The sequence below is a fragment of the Trachypithecus francoisi genome, unplaced genomic scaffold, assembly GCF_009764315.1.
Source record: "Trachypithecus francoisi isolate TF-2019V2 unplaced genomic scaffold, Tfra_2.0 Lachesis_group6, whole genome shotgun sequence".
Taxonomy (NCBI): domain Eukaryota; kingdom Metazoa; phylum Chordata; class Mammalia; order Primates; family Cercopithecidae; genus Trachypithecus; species Trachypithecus francoisi.
The window spans coordinates 10276329-10301605 of NW_022681471.1; the positions used below are offsets into that span (position 1 = coordinate 10276329).

The 25277-nt window shown below is 42.0% G+C and overlaps 1 protein-coding gene across 1 annotated transcript in view; it reads left to right on the plus strand.

The window, feature by feature from the left end:
- The first annotated feature begins 7528 nt into the window (after positions 1-7528).
- The window catches only part of FGF13 (fibroblast growth factor 13), a 573118-nt gene continuing 555369 nt past the window's right edge, over positions 7529-25277 (plus strand). Inside the window, exon 1 of the mRNA XM_033201057.1 lies at positions 7529-7834. The gene's annotated coding sequence lies outside the window, so the exon portion shown is untranslated. The remainder of the gene's footprint in view (positions 7835-25277) is intronic.

Here is a 25277-nt window from a genome sequence, read left to right on the forward strand (position 1 = left end):
CATCGTAGTGTTGTGGAGAACAAATGGGCTCATGACTGGGAAAATATGTCAAGTTTCTCCAGGTAGGAGGTGGGAGTGGGAGTGGCCCTGTGGTCTGTCTTAGAATTTCCAGACTGATCCAGAGTCTCCTTGTTTTTGACTCCACCTGTTTCATACTGCCCAAGGGCTGAACCTATCCATACAAGGTCCCAGATAAAGAACTCCTGGAGAACAGAGATCACAGGGAGCACAGGCCCAGCATGATCACCTTAGATATACTCATAGGGACAGGAATGAGGAGTGGGGCACCAGGACACCCTAGGTTGCTCAGTGATTTAGCCTGCAAATTGCTCTCAATGAGAGGATGTTAGACAAACTTAGCTTTCAGCCTGGTGAAGCCACTACATCCTTACAGTGCTGCTCAGCAAATATTGGGCATGGAATTCCAAAACTGATCTCATGACCTTCGCTCACTCCTAAATATGTTCGCTGCAATTCCTACCCCTACCGTTTTTTGGCTGCTCTGGCCAAAAACTGAGGAGTCATCCCTGACTCCTCCCACTCCACCCCTGCTTCCAAATAGGCACCTAATTCTGTTTATTATAGTTTCTAAATTTTTATAAAAAGTGTCCACTTCATTCCATCTTCATTCCATCCCCCTATTCCAGGCCACTGTAGTCTCTAACCTGGTTCTCTGTAACTCTCAGTCATTTGGTCCCCTGCTTCTTTTCACATCTCCACCATTCAAGTTCCCATAATGTTGCCAGTAGGATGTTTTAAAAATGCAAATCTGAGCATGTCAACACTTCACTTAGAACACTTTAATGGCTTCCCACTGCTTTCAGAACAAAGTCTCTACTCTTTACCACGGCCCATAAGGCCCTGTGTAATCTCTTCCTTCTCTGCCTATCTAACTTCATCTCACGCCATGCTCGCCCTAGCTCTCTGCGCTCCAACTACATTAACCTTCTCTCAAAGTTTTCCCCAATTCAGTCTTCCTTTTACTTGAGAGGATTTCCTTTCAATCCCCACCACTTCATCACAAATTTCCTTTAATTTCTGTTTTCAATGGATATATTACTTCCTCTTAGAAGCCTTCTCTCTATGAATGCTCAGACTGATGAATGCTCAGACTGGGAAGATCTCTCTCTCTCTCTCTCTCTCTCTCTCTCTGTCTGTCTCTGTCTCTCTCTCCTCTCTCTCTCTCTCTCACACACACACACACACACACACACGCACACACACACACTCAGTATCCCGTATATCTCCTTCTTAGCATTTCTCAAAGTGGAGTGAGATGTATGTGTAATTAGTTGTGGATATACTGCCCCCATCTTCCCCAGCTTGAGCTTTCTAAGGATATTGACCATGGTTTTGCTCACTCCTGGGCCTGGAAGCACCAGTCAGGGCCTAGCATGAACTTGGCCCCAAGCAGGAGCACTCTGACTCATCTAAGTCCTATTAGTTTACTAAACCAAGTGATTTCAACCCCTCTGTCTGCCATAGCCGTGAACCTGAGAAAAAGTTTCAATAAGCCAATTGTGAGCTACCTTCTCGGCCTTAAATCTTATGCTCTATATCTACCTTACTTCAGGCCACCATCGTCTGTCTCAGCTACACTCCTACAACTGCCTTCTGACTGGTTTCCTGCGTACCTTTGGGTAGCTTTTTCTCCTTAGATTCTCTTTTACCCACCTTAGACCCTGATCTGAAAAACTCCTCACCGTTCCGACTGGAGTCCCCTCTTTTTATGTCACTGCCATGCTTATGCCTATGCTATTTCTTCCACTGGAATGCCCTCTTCTGATATCTTAGCCTGTCTAAATTTTATTCAATCTTTAAGATATACTTTAACTGACACCCTCTGTATTTAGTCTTCTCTAATTCTCTCCTTCTCTTAGCTGAAAGAGTTCTTTCTCCTGTTCTGAACTTCGCTGGCACTTTACCAGTACTTCTTCATGGTTCTAGTTACTTTCTGCTTCCTATATTATAGTTGTGAATGAACATGTCATCTCTATGACGACTACTTATCAGGACACTGGGAGCAAAATGCTGTCTTTATAGCCCCCATGGTACCTTGCACAGTGCCTGCCACATCAAAGGGGTGCAATAGGCATCTATGAAATGAATTTCTTCGTCAACCCTCCTTCAGCCTCCTCCTCCACTGAGCTGCCTACTCATGTAAGCTGTATTCGTTTTCTAGGTCTGCAATAACAAAGTACCACAGACTGAGTGGTTTTAACAGCAGAAGTGTTTTGTGTCACAGACCTGGAGGCTAAAAGTTCAAGATCATAGTGTCAGCAAGGTTGGTTTCTTCAGGGAGGTATGAGGGAAGGATATGTCCCAGGCCTCTCTCCTTGACTGGTAGATGACTGTCTTCTCCTTATCTCTCTTCACGTCATCTTCCCTATACATAATTCTGTTTCTGTGTCCAAATTTCCCCTTTTTAAAAAGACAGCCGTTGTATTTGGATTAAAACCTACCATCCTAATGACAAACTAAAAATTGTTCTTCAGGACCCAACCCTAATTAAATCCAACTCCAGTCAAGTGTTTACTGTGTGGGGGATACTGGACTAAGTGCAGCAGAAAGGAATAAATATGGATTTCTCGGTTTTTGAGAATCTAATGATGAAACTACAATATAATAGTACCTAGCATGATTGCTGGCATGTAGGGGGCATATTATACATGTTTAAAAACTAGGGTCCTGCTATAGAAGTCAAAGGCCCCAGTTTTAGACTGTTAATTTTATCACTTGTTTGCTGTGTAGCATTGGGGAAGCACTTCCAGCCTCTCAGCCTGTTTCCCTATCTGAGGACCTTAGGATCCTTCCGGTTCAAACATCACCTGGTGAGTCTTTGATGGGGAGAGAAATGACATCAAGACCCACATCAGTCAGAGTTACTCCTGTCCTGCCTTGCAGTGCTCCAGCTAACTTGTTTCTGAACTTGTGGCCCTATGCTGGGGTCTTACATTATTTGATGTTGACACCTCTCTAGCTCAGGAGAGGTTGGGCTCATCAAAAATGGCTGTCAATAAGGGTCTCTGGGGAATGTAGACTCTGGGAGTTCCTTGAAGGCAGTTACCGTACCATGACTTCTATTTTTAAAATATGCATCTATTGTGGAAATTTTCAAGCATACACAAAACTAAAGAGAAATGCACAATTAACTACCCTATACTCATTATTCAGCTGCAGTAATCATCAACTCAAGGGCATTCTTGGTTCTTCTATATCCCTACCCATTCCCTTTAAGTTCAACCATCATGTCATCTCATCTCTAAATGCTCTGGTATATATCCCTAAATGGTAAGGTAATTTTAACACAGTAACTATATCACATCTAAAAAATTAACAGCAACTCCGTAATGACTAAATATCCACTCCCTCTTGTTTCATAAATGTGTTCTTGCATTTGGTATGTTTGATTCAGGATCCAAACAAGGTCCACACATTACGTTTGGTTCATGTATATTTCAAATCTCTTTCAGTCATTAACTTTGCCCTCCTTCTTTTGTTTCCTTGAAATTTGTTTGTTGAAGAAACAGGAGAGCATAATGTATTTGTCTCTGTATCCCTGGTGCCTAGTGCAGTAGCTAGGAAATAATCAGAACTTAATGTTAGGTGAATGGATGATTAAGTTAGTGAGTCAGTGAGTTAAGGACCACAGCCTCGTCATCCTGGCACAGTGTTTGAATGGGCTCTGTGCTTTCAGACGTAGACAGCTCTCAGCTGTCTTTGCTTGTTGTCCATACTGGGAAGAGTCTCTCTCCATTGATTCCTCAGTCTCCTGGTCTGCAAAGTGGAGTTACTAATACCTGGCTTCTTGCTCCAGTTCCTGGGGAGATTGTGACAAAGGCTTGGATTTAAAAAATAAAACCTAAAACAGCTTTGAGCAATTGGTGCTATAAATACCAGAGGAGGAATTCTATTATTAAATGTCCTTTTGTTCATCGAAGCTTTCGGCAGAGTGGTAAGGTTGCTAAGTAGAGCCCCTTTCCTTTGTTCTTTCCACACTGCTTCCATGAATGTGGTGACGGCAACAGATACAGTCAGGAGCATGCCCTGGGGTGGGGAGCCCTGGGGCAGGGAGTCCTGGACTCCCTTTAGACAAGTCTGCCCAGCTCTGGCCGGAGAAGCCCTGCAATATCCTATTCCATCCCGGCAAAAATAGAATAGCCAGGAGAATGCAAGGACTGAGACAACTGTTCCTGTTTTGAAAAGCATCGGAAGGATGTGGCTACAGGTGGGGGTGAATGTCTGCCCCTAAGAGCCAAGCCCAGCCAGGAAGCTGCAGGGCCTGCATGGTGGGGAACTGAGATTTGGGCTGGATTCCTGACAGCACCTGTGACCCCAGCATCTGGCCATGTCACTGGTAACAATGGAGAACTTCTTGCCTGGAAATTCCGCATGTGTTTATGAGTCAATTAGTTTTCATTCCAAACAAAGAAGATCAGAGCAGCTCTGATGAAAGGCCGGGATCTGCTACAGAGAAGCTAATCGCCAGTTAGGTCGGGTTTCAGCTTTCCCTGGTTTGGAGAAAATACCATTGTGAAGCCGGTAGCCATGTGGTGTAGCTCTGATCCACACAAGCAGCCAGGAAATACTTCCCTTTGGGGCATCTTTCGTCTCACCCGCACTCCCACAGGGGCTCTGCAGGAGGCTGTATTCAATATTTTCCTCCTCCTTAACCTTTCTCCCTCTCCCCACAACACACTTTCCACATGAAACCAGTTCATGGAAACCAGTACCTCTGATCTGTAACATATTGGGCATGCACGCAGAGTATGTGCCATGAAATTACAAAAATGACAACAGAACATAGGAGTTTGCAAAATGAGCAAATCACTAGGAATTTTTAAAGTAAATTTGAAAGTAATGAGGACCTAGTAGTCCCCATATGTGTAGTGGGAAGTTTGAAAGTTTCAGCCTTTTCTGAGCTTTCTGTATACCCAAAAGAGAAGCTTATTTTGGAAGTAGAATAACTATGATTTTTTTCCTCATCAACTCAAAAAGTGGTGGAACTGATTTAGCTCAAACTATAAAAAGACAAAAACCAAATGCGCCCTGGGACAAGATTTCTGTGTGGAATAGAATGGAAGTAAGTAGAGGGGTAAGGCCATGAAAATAGAGTGCCTTAAAATCATATTCCTTCAGCTGATCTTTCCGATGTCCATTAGAGAGTCTTGAGGCTCAGTTTGGGGTGTGAGGTTCTGAGTAAAATAGTGAACTAATTCAACATGAAACCATCTTTTTAAATAAGAGGTTACTTATAAATGATGAATTGATGGGTGCTGACGAGTTGATGGGTGCAGCACACCAACACGGCATAAGTATACATATGTAACAAACCTGCACGTTATGCACATGTACCCTAGAACTTAAAGTATAATAAAAAAAATTTAAAAAAAAAGAAATAAAGCAAAATAAAATATAAAAAAAATAAGAGGTTACTAGAAGTTTCTCAGAATCTGAAATTATTTTTCTAAACATTTTCATTTGATTTTACATAAAGCTACCAGCACAGCCAAGATTTTCGTATCTGTTTAACAAATAGAATTAACTATGTATTGACCAATTAAGGAGGGAAGTAGTGTAGAATTTTTTAGAGCACGAACTTTGGAGACAGACAGACCTATGTTTATACCCCAGCACTTCCTCTTGATAGGTCTTGAACTTGATACTGAGCCTCTGCTGTTGCTTCTGTGAAACTGAGATGAATTTATCACAGAAGGTTATGATAACAACTAAAGAAAATGATGAAAACGAAATACTTAGAATAGTGCTGACATAAAATGAACACCCCTAAGATAGCGGTTATAGTAACAGTAGTAGTATTTATAAAATTGGGAGTGCTAAATGATTTATCTTCATGCGCTTCTCTACCGAATCATCTAAATCAGTGTTTTCCAAAAAAGTAGAATTTTATGGTGACCAAGAGTAAAAAAAAATAAATTTTATGCAGCGATTGAGTACGCATATACATAGAAGAAACGAAAGTTTTACAGAACATACTCTGTGGAATACACTCCATTGCATATAGTAACGGTGAGTATTTTCTGTGAAACTTTTAAAAATAATTTTATACATTTTTTTTCATTTTTTAATGCTGATGATGGCCCACTAGATAGATTTCATTACTGTCTAATGGGTCATAGCCCACAGTTGGTAAAACACTTACCTAGATGAAGCCAGGGAGCGAAATTGGCACCCTCAGAAGCCCAGAAAACTGCCTCTTCTGAATTAACACTTCTTGCCAAAGTTCAAAGCCAAAGTCAATCTTCCTGGAATTTTTTTCCCCATTAAAACTCCCTCTTAGGCCGGGCGCGGTGGCTCAAGCCTGTAATCCCAGCACTTTGGGAGGCCGAGACGGGCGGATCACGAGGTCAGGAGATCGAGACCATCCTGGCTAACACGGTGAAACCCCGTCTCTACTAAAAAATACAAAAAAATTAGCCGGGCGAGGTGGCGGGCGCCTGTAGTCCCAGCTACTCGGGAGGCTGAGGCAGGAGAATGGCGTGAACCCGGGAGGCGGAGCTTGCAGTGAGCTGAGATCCGGCCACTGCACTCCAGCCTGGGCGGCAGAGCCAGACTCCGTCTCAAAAAAAAAAATAAAAAAAATAAAACTCCCTCTTAGGCTGGGCGCGGTGGCTCAAGCCTGTAATCCCAGCACTTTGGGAGGCCGAGACGGGCGGATCACGAGGTCAGGAGATCGAGACCATCCTGACTAACACGGTGAAACCCCGTCTCTACTAAAAATACAAAAAAAACTAGCCGGGCGAGATGGCGGGCGCCTGTAGTCCCAGCTACTGGGGAGGCTGAGGCAGGAGAATGGCGTAAACCCGGGAGGCGGAGCTTGCAGTGAGCTGAGATCCGGCCACTACACTCCAGCCTGGGCTACAGAGCGAGACTCCGCCTCAAAAAAAAAAAAAAAAAAAAAAAAAAACTCCCTCTTAGAATAACAAATGACATCTGGAAAGTGACTAGACACTAGCCCTCCTCATACTTTCACCTCTGGCCTGGCTCATGGATGATGACATTCTTTTCTAGACCCTTCTGGCAAGTCTGTCCAAGATCTGGATTTGGTCTGTAGAATCTGATATGTGTGTGTGTGTGTGTGTGTGTATGTGTGTGTGTGTGTGTGTATGTGTGTGTGTGTGTGTGTATTTAGGAATTGAGGGGGAAAACGGAAAGGTCTGCCAGTTTCTCGATTTTTCCCTCTCACGTCATCTACCTGTCAAGTTTCTGCCAGATTAGAGGGGAATCCCCACTCCTCTGTGTAGTGACACTTTCCTTTCCAAAGGATCCTACTGCTCTGGAGATGTCTGAGACAGTGAGAAAGAGCCAAAGCGCCAACAGCCACAAGCTCTTTGCTCCACCTCCCTGATTTGGTCCCTTCGCCTTGACAGAGCCTTGGTCCAGTAAGATGATCTGACCACAGCTGGTCTCCTACACTTAGAACAAGTTGGAAGCAAGAGAACTTGGGGAAGGAATTCAGTTTCACTAAAAATAGCTGCAATATAGACCCAGTGACTTACCACTCCTCAGAACAGTCTGATATGAACTGCATAGGGTCCACTGGCCCCTGCAATCACTCTGGACTATTTGCTTTTCCAGCCTGGAGCCCTTGAAGCCAGGAGGGGATTAGGGTGTTGGGGGTGCTTTGGCTCAGATGCAGACTATTGCAAACCGCAGAAACGCACAGTGACGACATGACCAAGGAGCTTCCTACCCCTGGCCTGGGAGCAAGTGACCGTGGGCACTAATAACAACAGGGCCTTTTAAGATTTTGGTCCATGGTGGAATCTTGCTTGTTTCTCACCACCAGGCCCATTGCATCTCCACTTCTAAGGTAGGTGAAACCAAACTCATTGGGGAAAATGCTATGGGAATTGGTATCCTCTTAGGTAACCCAGGCCCAGGTTTCCTTGGCCTAGGGTGGGGAGACAAATGTCTGGGCAGGACATAGCCTCTGAATAAAAATACAACTCCATGCTCCCAACACACTGATCAAGGCACAGTAATGTTTGGAATTAATTCCTTTCCTTGTACCCTCTCACCCAAAAGCTAAGGAACTAGCTAGCAAGAAAGCACCTCAATGTTAAGTTTAACCCTTTATCAACTACTCTACCTGAAACTGCCCTATTGTAGGTGCTTTGTCCTTCCTGACTCATTACTGTGTGAATGTGAATTTGGGTCAGAGCACTGGTTATCTGTGTTTTCCTTGTCTGCGGTGCAGCCGTGGAGAGTAATGCAAAGCTGCACAGGGCAGGTATTCCTATAGTTCAGACAGACCTTGTGAAAGAGAGATTCCAACCCAGATGCACAAAAGACTTGCTTGGATTCCATTTCCTTCCTGAAATATTGCTGTCAGAACTCATCTCTGATTTCTGGCCTGTTTATAGCAATGGGCATTAGGGAAGGAGCTGGAATTGAAGGGGAGCTAGAAAGTTCTGGGGGTGAGGTTAGACACCCTCTGAGAGGAAAAGAAGCAAGCTTGGCTGTTGTAAGGTTAAACACTAGCAATTTCTTGCTCAACGATGACTTTTGAGCATTTGCTAAGCAAATTACTATGCCAACATTCCAACTAGCCAAACCGACGTGTTTTCATGAAAACGAAGAGACACTTTAGTAACAGATATGCTTTATTTAAAGGAAAATGACAATCTTAAAATATCACATGGCTTTAGGAAACAAACCTTCAGCCTCAGAATCATCTGTGTCTGTGCATTTTTTAGAAAGATGAATTAGGCCGGGCGCGGTGGCTGAAGCCTGTAATCCCAGCACTTTGGGAGGCCGAGGTGGGTGGATCACGAGGTCAGGAGATCAAGACCATCCTGGCTAACACGGTGAAACCCTGTCTCTACTAAAAATACAAAAAAATTAGCCGGGCGTGGTGGCGGGCGCCTATAGTCCCAGCTACTCAGGAGGCTGAGGCAGGAGAATGGCTTGAACCCTGGAGAGGGACCTTGCAGTGAGCCGAGATGGCACCACTGCACTCCAGACTGGGCGACAGAGTGAGACTCCGTCTCAAAAAAAAAAAAAATGAAAGATGAATTAGACTGATCCTTGAACTTTGTATCCCTTGCCCACTTTTTTCCTTTTGCCCATCTTCAAGGTAGATAGTGTGCAAATAGCACAAACTTAAAATCTTAAAGCTAGAGGAAATCTTGGAAGTCATATAGTCTAATCCTTATTGGAGCTTGAGTTGAGATGAGTGACCATCTGGTTTCCACCTATATTGGTGTCTCAATTTCCCCTGCAACCTCAAAAGGGCTATATGGTAGATAAGTCCATTTCGAAGCCATGCTCTATCAGCATCACATCCTACTAGCACTATCTCTTTTCCAACATTACCTTATGGCCATTCATTTTGCATAAATCTAAAGGAAACTTAAATACTTTGAATTATTTTTCCCATGTTCTTTTTGTACAACCATATGTCATCACCAATACCAGAAATTCGAATGTGCTGTCACATGTTATGGAAAGTTGTCAGGGGTTTTACATTTAAATGGGGGTGTTTATTTAATATAAACACTCCAAATAAAGTGATTTCTTTTTCTTCTGCTGAACAAGGAGATTTGCAGGAGGCTGCCTCTTAATAGTCTACTTGCCTATTACTTTGAATAGTGACTCCACTAATAAAATGTCTACATACAAACAACTTTTTAGGAATGCATTTGTCAGTAAAGGAGTGGTTCCCACACTCCATTTCATGAACCAATGCCAGGCTGGCTACCCAGGAATCACCTGACAAGGTTGTTTAAAGATGTCATTTCTGATTCACATCCCCAGAAATTCTGATTCAGAAAGTCTGGGGTGGAGCTCCAGAAGCTAGACTTAGCAAGCAATCATTCTGAGGCACGGCTAGGTTTGAGAAGCACTGTGAAAGTCTAGGCCCTCATATTTTTGTTTTGTCTCATATCTCTTAATTTTTTTCCCTTTGGGATAAAGTTCAATTCTTTAACTTAGCATCCCCCAGGCCCTCCATGATCTAGCCCTAAGCTACCTTTCAAATCTTATTTCTCATTATTCCTCTTCCCCACTTCCAACACTCATGGTAGAATTGAACTAGCCACTGTGTTCCATTTTGCTTTTATGCCTGGAAACTTTACTCATGCTATTGCCTTTGACTATGTGTCCTTCCCCACTTCTCTGCACACCCAAATCTACCCCATTTTTCATGGTCTATACTATAGTGTGCATAAGATTGATGTGGAAGACTCCTTTAAAATGCCAAATCCTGGGTCTCACTTCTGGAGTTTCTGATCCAGTAGATCTGGAGCTCTTAAGAACCTCAGAGAATCTGATGCTGACCACACATTCAGAAACACTGCATTTAGCTCAAATGCCATCTCTTTACAAAACCATTTCTGGAAATGTTTGCCCTTTCCTACTATGACTCTTATAGTATTTTGTTTGTAGTTCTATGATTTAACACTTCACTCTTTACCTTATATTTGATTTATTCATGTATGTCATCATTTTCCTCACTCAATGCATATTCATTGAATATAAAAAGCATATCTTTCCTTCAAGAACTTAAACTCTTTGAGAGATTTTAAGAGTCCTTTAAGAAGGACACTGCTTATTATCGCTGTAAACTTAAGCATGAAACTGGTCTGTGTCAATGGGCGGTGGCAAAGTTTAAATCTCTTTGCTGTAGATGGGAGGGAGGATAGAACTTGTCCCAAGATGAAACTTTATTTTCCCAAGGAGGTATGTACATGAGGCAGGTCTGTTCCCTGTCTCTATGTCCCAGATCTTAGATTTATGCACAAGAGTGGGATCTCAGAAGCCTTCTGCGGTTGGGCAGTCTCAGAGCACAGTGATGACTGTATTCCAGGGAGTCTCTTGGCTTAGCTAGGATGGGAAACACCTGGCACTTCTAAATACAGTAGCACTGCCATATGCGGATCCCTCCCGCCATAAGGAAGGGATCAGCACAGTACCAAGGGGTACCAAGGAGGGGCAAGAGATATTTGATGATAAGGATCTGGATGGACTTCCCTTGGGACAGGCTTCCCTTCTTTGTCCCACCTGAAGCAGCAATTGCAACTTCTTTGAAATTGTTTTTGAAATGCTGAGGCTCCTTAATTATTTTTAATATACTTTACATATAATATATATATAATAATCCATACTGCCAGCTGAGTATTATATTTCCATATTGCCAGTGTCATATAATTATATAAAACATGTATACATGCATATATACACATATGCCCATGCCTGTCTTTTACTATAGATTATTTTACAGAAATTATGTCATGTTACTCACACCTTTTTGTATCTTACTCTTCTTGCCTTTTACTAGTTATGTGGCCTTAGATTCTTTGAGCTTCAGTTTCCTCACGAGAAAATGAGGATTATAACAGAACCTATCTCATAGAGTTGTTGTGAGCAGTCAACTAGTTAAAATACATAAAGCACTTAAAAGAATACCATGTATGAATGTTTGCTATTATCATCGTTAGTATTACTCCCATTCAATAAAACCTACAAATCAATGGCAGTCTCACTATTTCATTCTTTTCAATGGCTGCAAAGCATTCTGTGATATAGATGGAGAATAATTTATTCAACCATTGCACTTTTAGTGGACATTCACTTTATTTCCAATTTATATTTTACCACTAAAGAGCAACATAGCAATAAATACCTTTATATATATACCCTTACATGCTGTTGATTTTTTTCAGTCTGAAACAGGTTCCTAGGAACGAAATAGCTGGGTTGAAGGGTATATGCAGATTATTTTTAATTTCATCAAATGTTGACTTATTGCTTTTTAAAAAGCATATAACATATTTACAAGTCTACTGGTAATTTAGGAGAGTACAAATTTCCCCTTGCAATCCCACCAACAGTTTATCTTACTGCTCTTTTTAAATTTTGTAAGTCTTATGGATAAAAACAAGTCATCTCATTGTTACGTTAACTTAACTTTCTCTGTTTACCTGTGAGTCTGACTTTTGAAAAAATCATTGGCCATTTGAATTTGCTTCTCTATGAAGTGGTTCTTCCTACCGTTTGCCTGTTTTTTGAATGGGTTGTTTTTCTTTGTCAATTGTTAAGAGGTTCTTCTATATTATAGCTATAAGCCCCTCATCTGCTCTCTGGGAGCAACTATGTTTCCAATTCCTTGTTTACCTATTCATTTAATTATTATGTCTTCTGCCACAATTTTGAAGACTTGTATATAGTCACATATCTTAAGGTCTCTCCGTTTCTAGATTGTGCATGTTGTTCCCTAGATTTTCTTGCAGGACTTTTACTATTTTTACATTAAAATATGTATTTATCTGGAAACTATATTGCTTTTAGGTGTAAAATAGAGGTTCGTCTTGATTTTAAGCTAATAGCCAGTTGCAGCCACACTGTTCACTAACAATCCATCTCTTCCCCACTGAAATGAAACATCACCTTTGTCATGTATTAAATGCTTATATATGCTTTTCAATTTTGCATTCGCTATTTTGTTCCTTTGATCTGATCATCTATTACTCCCAAGCCACTACCATGTTTTGATTTAATTACAATGACTTTAGAGTATATTCTCATATCTGGTTAAGATATTTCTCTCTCATTATTATTATTTTTCATGACTTTTCTGGGGTATTTATTCTTTTATATAAGTATTAAGATTACATTATATAAATGCCCTCTTTTTTTTCCCCTAAAAAAACCACACTGGGAATTTTCAATTGGAATTTAAAAAATAATATTGACTGGGAGAACTGAGGTCTTATGATACAAAGTTTTGTTATTCATTCATTCATTCCTTATTTTCAGATTATGTTTTACATCCTTCAGTAAGGTAGAACAATTTTCTTCACGCTGGTCTGATGCTTTTCTTGTTAAATTCAGTGCAGTGTATTACATAGGTTATTGTCATTATTGTGAATATAATGTTTCTCATTTCTATTTCTTGGTGTCTGTTGTCTGAATAGAGATACACTATTTGTTTTACAGTAACCTTGTATTCCTTTATGGTACCACATTCTTTGAATAAATCTCATCGATTTTACTAGAGTGTTTGGTTTTCTAGCTATACAAATATGCCATTAGCAGATAAAGAAATAGATATCATTTCTGATGTTTATATTCATTTACTTTTTGGTCTTTTTATTAACTAGACCATCCAAGGCAATGTTGAGTAATAAACAAAGATAAGAGGCATTCTTGTCTTGTTCTTAATTTTATTTGAACAGGTCAGTGCTTTGCCATTTGGGATTATATTTCACATCCGTTCTTGTTAAACAATCTGTACTATTTTAAAAGGTTTTATTCTAATCTGATTTAACTTAGAAATTTATTAGAAAGGTAGCTGAATTTTATCAATTGACTTTTAAGCCTTTCTTGATATCATCACTCATATGGTTTTCCTCTTTAAGGTATTGATGTAATTAATTATGTTGATAGATTTACCGATACTGAAACTCCTTTGCATTTCCAAATTCAATTATGTATGTCAGTTAGTAATTTCTATGAAACAAACCAGTCAAAATCCCAGTGGCTTTAAAAACAACAATCATTTGTTACTGCTTATGTGTCTTCAGGTTAGCTGGGGTCTGGCTGATCCAGTTTGGGTTGAGCCGACTGGCTCTGATTGTCACTGTAGGTCTGTTGGGGCTGCTTTACTTCAGGTTGTAGTGGCAAGTGCAGCTCTGCCCTAAGTAACTCTTACCCTCCTGACAAGGCAAGCAGGCTAGCCAGGCAAGTAGACTAGCCAGGCTAGTCTCGAGGTGACTGCAGAGACACAGGAGGGAAGGAGAAAATGCGCAAAGTTTCCTAACGCCTAGGCTGGGAAGTGGCCTATTTCCATCTCATTTTATTTGCCATAGCAAGTCAGTTGGCTGATTTCAAAGTTAAGGGGCAGGAAATGTACACCATGTAAAATACCTGGACACAGGGAGGAGTGAAGAACTGAAACCAATACTGTAATCCACCACACTCTAGTTGGTTATAATTATACTTTATTGAAAGATTGCTGGATTGGATTTGCTAATGTTTTATTCAGAATGTCAGCATTTACACCCAACAATTAGTGCCTAAAGATTTCTTTTTTGTGTTCTTCCTTCTAGGTTTGGATATTAAATTTAGGTTGGTTTTATAAAAAAGAATTAAGGGGTTTTCTTTATTTTTTATGGTCCATAAGAGTTTAAATGACAGTAAAATTACTTGTTTTAAAAGAAAAAAGTTGACTTGAAACAAATGATTCTCTCTGCTATGATGACTGTTTCAGTGGTAGATGTTTACTCATGATTTTATTCTTTTATTTGATAACTGACCTATTCAATTTTTATACTTCTTGTGGGGTTAATTTGGCTTTCTAAAAAAATCTTCCTTTTTCTCTAGGTTTTCAAATGTGTTGTTACAGAGTTTAATGTAGTTTCTTTTATAATTATTTAAAATTTTCTCCTCTGTGGTTATGTCTGTTTTTTCATTTCAAGTCTTGTAAATATTTATTCCTTTTTTTCTTAATTACACTTGCAAGATGATTATCTGTTCTATTTCTCAAAGAATAATTTTTGGCTGTTTCACTGATTACAGCTTTTATGTTATCAAAGTCTTTCCTAGTTCTTTTTAGTTTAATTTGTCGTTCTTTTCCAAATATTTTAAGATGAATTTTAAGCCCATTTACCTTCTCATCTTTGTTTATGAATACTGAAAACATTTAAGAATAGAATTTTTTCTCAGTCATAAGTGGGAGTTGAACAATGAGAACACATGGGCACAGAGAGGGGAACATCACACACTGGGGCCTGTCGATGGTGAGGGGAAAGGGGAGGGAGAGCATTAGGACCAATACCTAATGCATGTGGGGCTTAAAACCTAGATGACGTATTGATAGGTTCAGCAAACCACCATGGCACACGTATACCTATGTGACAAACCTGCACGTTCACCACGTGTATCCCAGAACTTAAAGTAAAAATAAATAAATAAATAATAATATAATTTTTTTTCTGAGTACAACATTCTTTGTGTCACATAGGTTTTGGAATAAAATGTTCTTTTTAATAGCTGTTTACATAGTTTATAATTTCACTTTTGATTCAATGGTGTTCTAGGAGTATATTTTGTAATTTCCTCTTTTTCTTTTCTATTTTATTTTAGGTTCGATGACTATATGTGCAGGTTTGTTACATGGGTAAATTGCATGTCACTGAGGCTTGTTGTAAGAATGATTCTGCTACCAAGGCAGTGAACATAGTATCTGACAGGTAGCCTCCCAACTCATGTTCCCATCTTTGTGTCCACATGTATTTAATGTTTAGCTCCCACTTATAAGTCAGAACCTGCGGTATTTGGTTTTCTGTTTCTGCATTAGTTCACTTAGGATAATGGCCTCCAGCTGCATCCATGTTGTTGCAAAGAACACGATTTCATTATTTTTTATGGCGATATTGTATTCCATAGTGTATAGGTACCACATTTTCTTTATATAGTCTGCTGTTGATGGGCAGTTAGGTTGATTCCACGTCTTTGCTATTGTGAACAAAGCTGCAATGAACATACAAGAGCATGTGTCTTTTTAGTAGACCGATTCATTTTCCTTTGGGTATATACTCCAAAACAGTTATTTTTGCATATTTTTAAATCATTCATTTAACTTGTATAGTTGTTATGCTCAGAAAAGCTCTTTTCCATTGTCTTTAACAAAAAAAAAAAAGCACAGATTTTCCTGTATTTCTTCTCTTTTCTCGGAGACTTATTATTTTTCAGGATCTATCCTCCAAGGTTCTTATGTTCTCCTCATCATTTCATTGTCTTTATGTTTTTGACTTTGTGCTTTGTGATTCTTCTTCCACTTTATCTTACAGGCCACTGTTTTGGGTCTCAGCCATAATCCTCTTCTTAAATGCATCTACTGAACTGTTTATTTGGGAAATCACATTTTTATTTGCAGTTCTAGAAAGTCATTTTTATGCTGTGCGTGTATCTCCTTATATGCTCCTATTTTGTTATCGTGGTTGGTAGTGATGGTTTTCAAGTTGTCGCTTGTCTCTCCTCCCATCAGTTTAATTTTTTTAGGTATACATTGCTCAATTTACCTCTCTGACTGGTGATTGCTGAACCCACAGAAACGGTTACAAAGCATTTTGTTGTCAGCACATTGAGGTCAGCTCATATTAGAAGGGGAGCTCCCCAAGGGGGAGTAAGCCATTGAGTAGTGGGAAGCTAGTACCTGGAGAAAGCTGCTGCCTTCCCAGGTCTACAGGGACCCTCTCTGTTCCTTTAGTTCATTCCTTCTTGGCCTCTTGAAGGTTTAGGAGACCAGGAACACAAGTATAATGTTGTTTTCCCAGTCTCCTAGTCTCTTTGTGCTGGGCCTTTCTAGTGCTGGATCCAGGGGCTAGCCTGACAACCCTTATTTCTGTTGAGTCTTCCCACAATGTCTAGGACCCCCACTCATATCCAGCTCTTCTCCTTAGGCTTCAATAGCCATTAGGTTGAGGAGAAGCAGGTAGCCTGGTGCTGACAATGGGAAACAACACATGCTTAGGTTGATATCTTCCCAGAGCCTTCTGTTTGGTTTCTAAAGAAGAAGTAAAAAGACCTTTGTATGGACTTTAGTTACATTATTTCCTAGGGAGTCACTTTATAATAACACAGAACTAGTGGTGAAATTCAGGTGGGTACCTGCATCGGTTTGGGTACAGTCATGAAAATAGAGCCACTGAAATGTTACAATGATGAGGAATTTAATATATTTTAGAAACTGGATTCATCAAAAGTAGGAGGAGCTAGGAGAGTGAAAGTCTGGGAGATTCATGCTGGAGGATCAGACAAATATCTCTAATGACTTTAACTTGAAACACTGGAGGAGGTGAGGAGACCAAAGCTCACAAGAATTCTGAGAAGTCGCCAGGTCTAGTTACATAAGGCTAATAGGAAGTGGGACCTCAAAGAGAGATCTGTGAAGCCACACTGTCTGACTGTCACAGCCTCCTGAGAACAATGACTTCTGTTTCACTCCCACATTCCAAATCTTGAGTGAGTTTCTCTCAGTGGCAAACTCTAACCTGGAACCATACAAGGAAGGAGCTTCTGAAAACCGACTTCCCAGCCTTAACCAGAAGTGGTCGCTGAGTTGACATCAGGCAATCCAGCACAGTACCCCAGAAGAAAGAACAAAGACTAGCAGTGTAGGATTATGTGAGGCTAAGGAAGCCTCTGGAGAGGATTCCTCTGTCCTTAGTCACAATGCCATAGCTTTCTTGATTAGTGTGCCTTGATGTGGTTTTCAGAAATGTCCTCTTCACTACCAAAAAAGACCAAGCATCACTCACTATCCATGGATTCTTTCAGAATCCTCCGGCCCATGCCAACCGTAGCCTTCTTGACAATGTCAGCATCGGATATGCAAAAAGTATTGGATTTTGCAACAGAATAACCTGGGTTCAAATACTGCTAGTGCTATTACATAGATATGGGAACCTAAGCTGGTAAATTACCCTTTCCAAGCTCTTTTCATTACTTGTAAACCAAGGGTGACACTATGTAATACTGAGAAAAGGTACAAGGATGAAATGACAGTTTATATAAAGCACCATATATTAATTACCTCCCTTATTTTGGGTCATTAGTCTTGCTGCCTTGACAATGCTTCTGGTGCATGCCTAAAGCAAAGGAAAATGATGCTGTTGTTTCTTTTCTTTTATAGTAAGTGGGGACCCTCCAAGGAGATTCTCTTTTGCTGTCCTAGCAACAGTAAGGCAAACCTCCTATTATTGATCTGAGTTGCCTCCCCAAAGTAGACAACAGTGAATTCTTACCTTGCAGGCTGGGTGATGTAGGGAGGGAAAAGGCCTTATAGAATACAGTGGAATAAATAGAGAAAAAAATGTAATAAGAAACAGTCATGCAAGATCCTCATATTGGGAGACGGGATGAGAACATGGAAAGGGAAGTAGCAGCAGACACTGCACTGGGAGAAGTAAAATGGGGAAGAATAAAGAATCCCACACGTGGGATACTGACAAGAGTACATGACTAGGGATGTCTCTTAGAGAAGACCTCAGTTAGCTACAGTATGGCAGGTACAGTTATGACAACAGTGTAATGGGTAAAGTCACTTCAGCCATGTGCCAGACACATCCCTTCTGTACCATGTAAAATCATACCAAGTAGGTTACAGTTTCAAGTGAAGGAAAGTATAGGTCTAAGTGTCTTATCATTAGAAACCCAGCTTGTTATTTCTTGACCATCTGTAAGTCACTTCTCTTTCTCTAAAATGTAACAGTTGTATACAGTACTAGCTGTGTATAAGGGCTCTTCGCATGTCCCAACCCCTGGCACTCCAAAGAAGACTCCAAGAAGCTACCCAAGAAGACAAAGGATCAGAAGCAGAAGGCCTGGCAAGGCAGTGATCATTTCAACTATCTGAGGAAGAGGAAGATTTCCAGAATCTTTCTTTACCAAAATCGTGGCAGTAAGACAGGGTTGGAGAGAAACAGAGAGAGAATGTGTCACAGATGGGAATCTCTGAAAGCAGATGGAGTTTGTGGTGGAAGATGTTTTCATTAGAGATCAACAACTGTGAAAGGAAGTGGGAGGAGGCTGGATTGGGCAAAGGGAGAAGTTGAACTGTGAAGCAGGACCAACGAAGCCTTAGCCTACCTGGCAGGGAGCTCTGGAGTGAATATTGTCTGTCAGAGTGCCTGTGTTGATCTAAAATGGCCAGGCTTTGCTCATTCATGGAAATGTGGGCTGACCTAGGAAGGGAATGACCTCAGGTGAAGCAGTTCCGCAGCGGAGACAAACCGTGAGGGAGCTGAGAGCCGGAAGCTACCTAGTGACTGCACTCCCCACAGCTGGGCAGCAAGCCTTTCTTGGGAGGAGAATCTGGACAGCACTCCTTTATGTCTACTACACTGTGGGGGTAGGGGGTCCGGGGTGTGAGGAGGGGCGGGGGTCAGGCACTGACAGAAAACAAAGGAAAGCCCAGTAAGCCCTGAGATCTCTTCCCTTTCTCCAATGTTTGACTTTATCTTAAGGGAAATTTTAGAGGTATTTTTTATTTCATAATATTAACAAAATATTCAGTGTCATATTGTGGAAAGAGCAGGGATTTTGGGAGCAGAAGGGCCTACTTGCATCTCAGTCCTGTCTGGGTGCACCTCTTACTAGCTGTATAATCTGGATATGTTGCTCCACCTCTCTGAGCTCGTTTCCTCATCTGGAAAATGGAGATAATAATAGTCATTCACTCAGAGGGTTGCTTTCAGTATAAAGTGCCATATTCTGGATAAATATGTAGTACATACTAGTACATTAAACAAATAACATTACAATGATGAGGATATTTATTGTGCCTCTTATGTGCCAGTCACTGTTATACCACAGGTTGGGCAAGTTACTCTTAGAGGAGTTTCACACAGTCCTTTTCTTCTACGAATTTACAATCTTGTTGAGAGAATTCAGATATAGGCAAATACGAGGGGCTAACAACTTACTACTATATCCAATAATTTTTTTGTGAAATAAAATTTTCTTTCCCGAACCATTTTATTTTACCATTGTCAGTATGACTGCTAGAATGAAGGCAAGAACAAGACCTGAAAATCTTCTGGAAACTGATCCAGGCCAAAGTCTTTTGTGTGTTACTTCCTGGGAGAGAAAATGGCAAGGTCCTCAATTTCGGATGTAGTGAATATCGGGAGCATGCTATGAGGAAAAGGCCAACTTTGATGACCCATTCCTCTTTGACACAGGTGATTCTGAATGCTGTGGAATGATAGGGATTCTGGGAGAAGATCCAGTGCTGCCCGGTGATGTTGGTTGGGAATGAGATGGAATCTTTTAAAAAAGCTGTAACTCATTGTTTCCTTCTTCACTGGAGAAGAAAGTGACAAACATTTAAAGATGTTCATTCCTGACAGGCATCCCAACATCACATTATAATGGCCCAAATGTCAATTTTACAGGAGGCAGAAAATCACATATCTGCTTGGTGTAGATTGGAAAGGTCTTAGTGTTAAGCTGTTTTTGGATACATCATTGACATCGCTCTGTCTTGTAACTTTGTCTCACTCTAAAACCCATTCGGGTTTATAGCAGGCAAACATAGAGAACAGAGAAGATTTGATCTGAAAATCTGTCTGGACTTCTCATTTCAGTTACCTATTGCTGTGTAACAAAGCACTCCCAAACTAAGTGACCTAAAACAACCACCAATTTGCTCACAAGTCTGTGGGTTGGGAATGGGGACAGGGTGCAGCAGGAATGGCTCTTTGGTGTCCTGTGAAATCTGGAGGCTCACAGCTTGAATGGTTAGGAGCTGACTGAGATGGCTTAATTGGTGTGATATATCTGGAGCCTCAGTTCTTGCCATCAGCTGGACTGTTCAGTTCCCTTTTACATGGACTCCTCATATGGTCAGCTCGGGCTTCCTTATAACTTGAGTCTCAGGGTGTCTGACTTCTTACATGGTGTCTGGCTTCCCCTTGAGGGAAGTACATCTGCCAAGTTTCTTAAAGGTGAGGACTGAAACTGGCATAAGATCACTTTAGCCACATTACAAGTCACAAGGACAGCCTGGATTCAACGGTGAGGGAAATAGATATTAGCTCTGCAAGGTGGAGTGGCATATACATATATACAGGATTAGGAGAACTTGTTGGTCACGACTCCAGTAACTATTGCTGCATAGCATATTACCCTCCAATTGAGTAGTTAAAAGCAAATTAGAAATTAAAAACATTTAATTTTGTTCACAATTTTATGGGTTAGGAATGTGAGGAGGACTCCACTGAGTAGTTCTCCACTGAGGGATCTCTCATAAAGTTGCAGTCACATGTCAGCTGGGGCTGCAGTTATCTCGTGGTATGATTGGACTTGACATCCAAGACAGATCTCTCCCTTTGCCAGCAATGCTGACTGTTATCTGGGAGCTCAGCTAGCATGGTTGACTGGTGAGCCTAAATGTGAACTCTCTAGTGTGGCAGCCTCAGTGTGGACAAACTTCATACATGGCAGCTGGCTTTTCCCAGAGCAAACATTCCAAAGAGGGCCAGGCAGAAGCTACATGGCCTCTTCTCACCTAACCTAAAAGTAACAGAGAAGCACTTCTCCCATACTCTATGGGCTGAAGTAGTTACAAACCCAGTCAGTATCAAGAAGGGAGGACGTAGTGGCCACCTTTCAATGTCCCATTTTATTTTATTTTATTTATTTTTATTTTTATTTTTATTTTTTGAGACGGAGTCTCGCTCTGTGGCCCGGGCTGGAGTGCAGTGGCCGGATCTCAGCTCACGGCAAGCTCCACCTCCCGGGTTCACGCCATTCTCCTGCCTCAGCCTCCGGACTAGCTGGGACTATAGGCGCCCGCCACCTCGCCCGGCTAGTTTTTTGTATTTTTTAGTAGAGACGGGGTTTCACCGTGTTAGCCAGGATGGTCTCTATCTCCTGACCTCGTGATCCGCCCGCCTCGGCCTCCCAAAGTGCTGGGATTACAGGCTTGAGCCACCGCGCCCGGCCTCAATGTCCCATTTTAAAACTACCACGGTGGCCAAGAGTTGGGGAGTTGGAGATAATGTTTTCCAGCTCTTATGTTATAGAAATCCACCAACTCATCGGAGATCCCATAAAAATGAACCTTAAATCATGATATAGATCAACACTGCAGGGTTTGAATCACAAATGAATGTCTTTCAGAGCTCTGGCGTTTGGATCTGAACATTCAAATTGTTGAGACTTAAGCGTAAAAATTAAAGTGGCTTCCAACTCCCAGATCGTGGTCCAGTGGGCTTTTCTTTATCTCAAGCACCTTGCTGGAAGTGGAGCTTTTGCCAGGCTGCCTCCTTTTGAACCAGCTTTCTGCTGTGAAACTTTTCACAAATGAAAAACGTGTTTGATCCAGTGAGAAGCAGTCTGATCACTAAAAGATCTAATTTAGTGGTGCCTGATGACAATGTCTCTACACCCAGGTAGTCCAAAACTGCCAGAAAGAAAACCCCTAAGTGTATGTGTCCCCTGCCCTCCTGCTCACTCCAACTTGACCCGCTAGCACAGACAAGGGAACCATGTGGCCTCTTGCCCAGAAACATTGCTCAGAACTGCTGTAGGATGAGCAAACCTGGAATCCAGAGTCTGGTATCTTGAGGCATTTGTAGACTAGTAGGAAACTGATACTGAGATAATAGGGCCAAGCGGGTGAGCCTCTTAGGACCTTTTCCACTTCACTACCAAGTAGTAAAGCCTCTGTCCTTTATTCCAGAAAGCAACCCAGTCCTCTTTAGAGGCACGGTCATGCAACATTTTGTTTTAGAAGATCGCTTTAATTCCAGGACTAATTCACTCTACTACATGGAATAACTCTGCACCCCATGCTCTACCAGGTCAATGGAATTTCTTTCATAAGAGCAGCAGAGACAGAATGGGACGCATTTTACCAAAGTGACAAGGCACAGAGAGGTCTAGTGACCAGATCAGTGCAAATTGCTAAACTGAAAACTGAGGGTACTTCCACTACAACGGGATAAGGGAGATGGATCTGGGTGGGAAAGGGGAAGTACTATAAGCTAAGCCAGGTCTTCCTTGAGATGCTTCAAGACTGAATCCCTTTGGTGGCAGGAAAGGACCTTTGGACCATCCTCACACAGATGTCAGATCTTCCAGCTGACCATCCTGCATTACCAAGTAACTTGGGGGCTGGACACTGGAGCAGGCCTTTTTCCGAGTCAATTTCAACAACACTTTTTCATATTAAATATCTCATGGGGCTTTGAAGAGAGAAAGTCCCCCATTCCTTTCACAGAACAAGCTGCCAGTGACCTCTTTAGCAGAATCTTCAGAAGCTTGGTTTAGATAAGAATATTTGTCCCTGCACTTGAATATTCATAATCCTTGGTCTCTGACATGAACGTCCTTATGATGTCATTGATTTGTCTCTATATGGACACAAACCACCATATTGTTCTTGCATGAAGTATTTCCTTTATCTTCTGATATTTCTTTTCCAAGGTAGTTTACAGTGAAGAAAACCACTGTATTTTACCTGTTTGTGTTTATGGACAGATAGACGCCCCTAATTTTCCGAAGCAGACATCTCAACTCACCTTGATCATATTAACTAACCTGAGTTTAGTCATATATTGAAGATTAGTCTCCTTTAAGGAACAGAATGATATCTAGCTTCCAGCTGGAAGTTACCCTTGCTAGAGGTGTCGTTGTTGATAGGGCTTAGAGAGGGATCTTATCTGTGGAGAGAACTTTCCTATAAATCTTAATGTGGCGGGAAAGCTGAGACACCTGGTGTCCACATCAATGCCATGCTTAATATCTTCCAAGACAGAAACTGATCCTTTCCCCAAAATAAAGTATTGTTACTTCTTGGGGGGATGTGGACAAAGTAAATGGTATGTACACAACAGAGGAGTATGCGTGTGTATGCTTTTGATTGAACGTGCTGAGCTAGGGAAGTTTTAAAAGATCTAGGAGTTTAGAATTCGCAGACAGGACCAGTGAAAATGTGCCTCCCACCTCTTTTTAAGAGGCTGATAGGAGTTTTGAGAGACCAAGCGGTATAACAGATGAACACTGGTTTTAGAGACAGACCCATCGGGTATCCTAGCCTGCCACCCATCTTTGTGATCCATGCTCCACCATGTACCAGCTGTGTGACCTCCTGGCAAGCTACTTTACCTCTCTGAGCTTCATTTTCCTCATTTGTGAAATGACAATAACAACAGAACAAACATGTCCTCAGGGTTGTTGTGAAGATGGAATAAGATAATGATGTAAAGCATTTAGCATGCAGCTAAATTGATGATTACTGTTATTGGGTGTAAATTATTATGATTTTTAAATGTTTGACTTTTATTCTAGATACAGGAGGTACATGTGCAGGTTCATTACATGGGTATACTGCACAATGCTGAGATTTGGGGTAGGACTCCTCTTTCCTCAACCTTGCCTCTAAACCCATCTAACCTCCAACCCTTTTGAATTCGATCATTTGAAGAGAAATGTTTTCCTTCCCAGACAACTGATATTAATTAATGGTCTAACTTTGGGTTGGATAATCACATTGTGTCATCAAGCTCCAGATTATTAGATATTATTTACAAGAAAAATGGGCCTGGAGTTCCTCTCAGACTGAGGATGGAGGCTGCAAATTGAGTTTAGAGGGTTGCCGACCTTTAGACCTGGACTGGGAGCAGGGGGAGCCCACACTCCTGGTCTTGAAAGCCACAGCAGGCTCTTGTAATTGAGTTACCGCCTGGGATTCAGTAAGACTAATCCATCTATATGATTTCTTCGCCTGGTTTAATGCCATTAACCAAACCGAATTAAGAAGGGGTGGGGTTGAGTAGGATGAGGGAAAACGAATTTTCTGCATGGGAGTTGCTACCGCGCCTTCATGGCCAGGCTGAAGTCTAAGGTCTGATTCATGGACGGTTCTGAGGACCAAGCCCTGCTAGTCACCACCCCAGTCCCTCAACAGAGCGCGAGGCTACCAGGGATTCACAAGCACAAGAAAGGCCATCGCAGAAAAGGTTTTCCAGGATGCCCCAGGGGCTACTTCCTGAATACTATCAATCACCTTCCTTCCCTAGTTCGTTCGTTTACTTCCCTTCCCTTCCGCTGCCTCCCTCCCTCTCCTTCTCTCTTCCTCTTTCTTTCTTCTCTCTCTCTCCTCATTTTGCCACAAGTATTCCTCAGGCAACGTTTCAATCCTACTTATTCCTCTTCAGCACTCGCCCCCAGTCCCACCTCACCCGTTTGCCTGGGATTGGCCATCCTGGGGGTGGGCACTCTTTGCTTCCAGTTTACCAACAAGAGCGACCAGCCCTAGGAGGAGGGGCCTGCGTGGGGGGGTTGGGGTGGGAGGTGGCAGCCGCTGCGGTCAGTTTCACCCTCTGACCTAGTGACACCCAGATCCCAGAGGGCCCTTCTCTCCCCCATGAGAGCCCGGCTGTCTCAACTTGAGCAGCTAGCCAGAAGCGAAAAGTCGTCGACTCCCGGACTGAGATTCCACTGCTCGGTGCGAGCAGTTGCCAACAGGGGAGTCCCCAAAGTGTAGGTGGCCACCAGCACGGGCCTGGGAAAGCAGGCGCTAGGAGCAGAGGAGTTACAGGGGCCGGGGTGGGGGGAGCGCCCGGCTTCCATCTCCTTGGTCAACGGTGGGAGCCCGCTACAGTGGCACCCGCAGGCCCTCCCTGCCCCGGAGGGGCCAGGGGACGCCCGGCAGACACGCTCGCCTGCACTACGCGGGGCTCGCCGGGGTTTTGCCAACCGGCGGCTGACGTCGCGCGCCCCTGCCGAGCTCTTCTTTTACT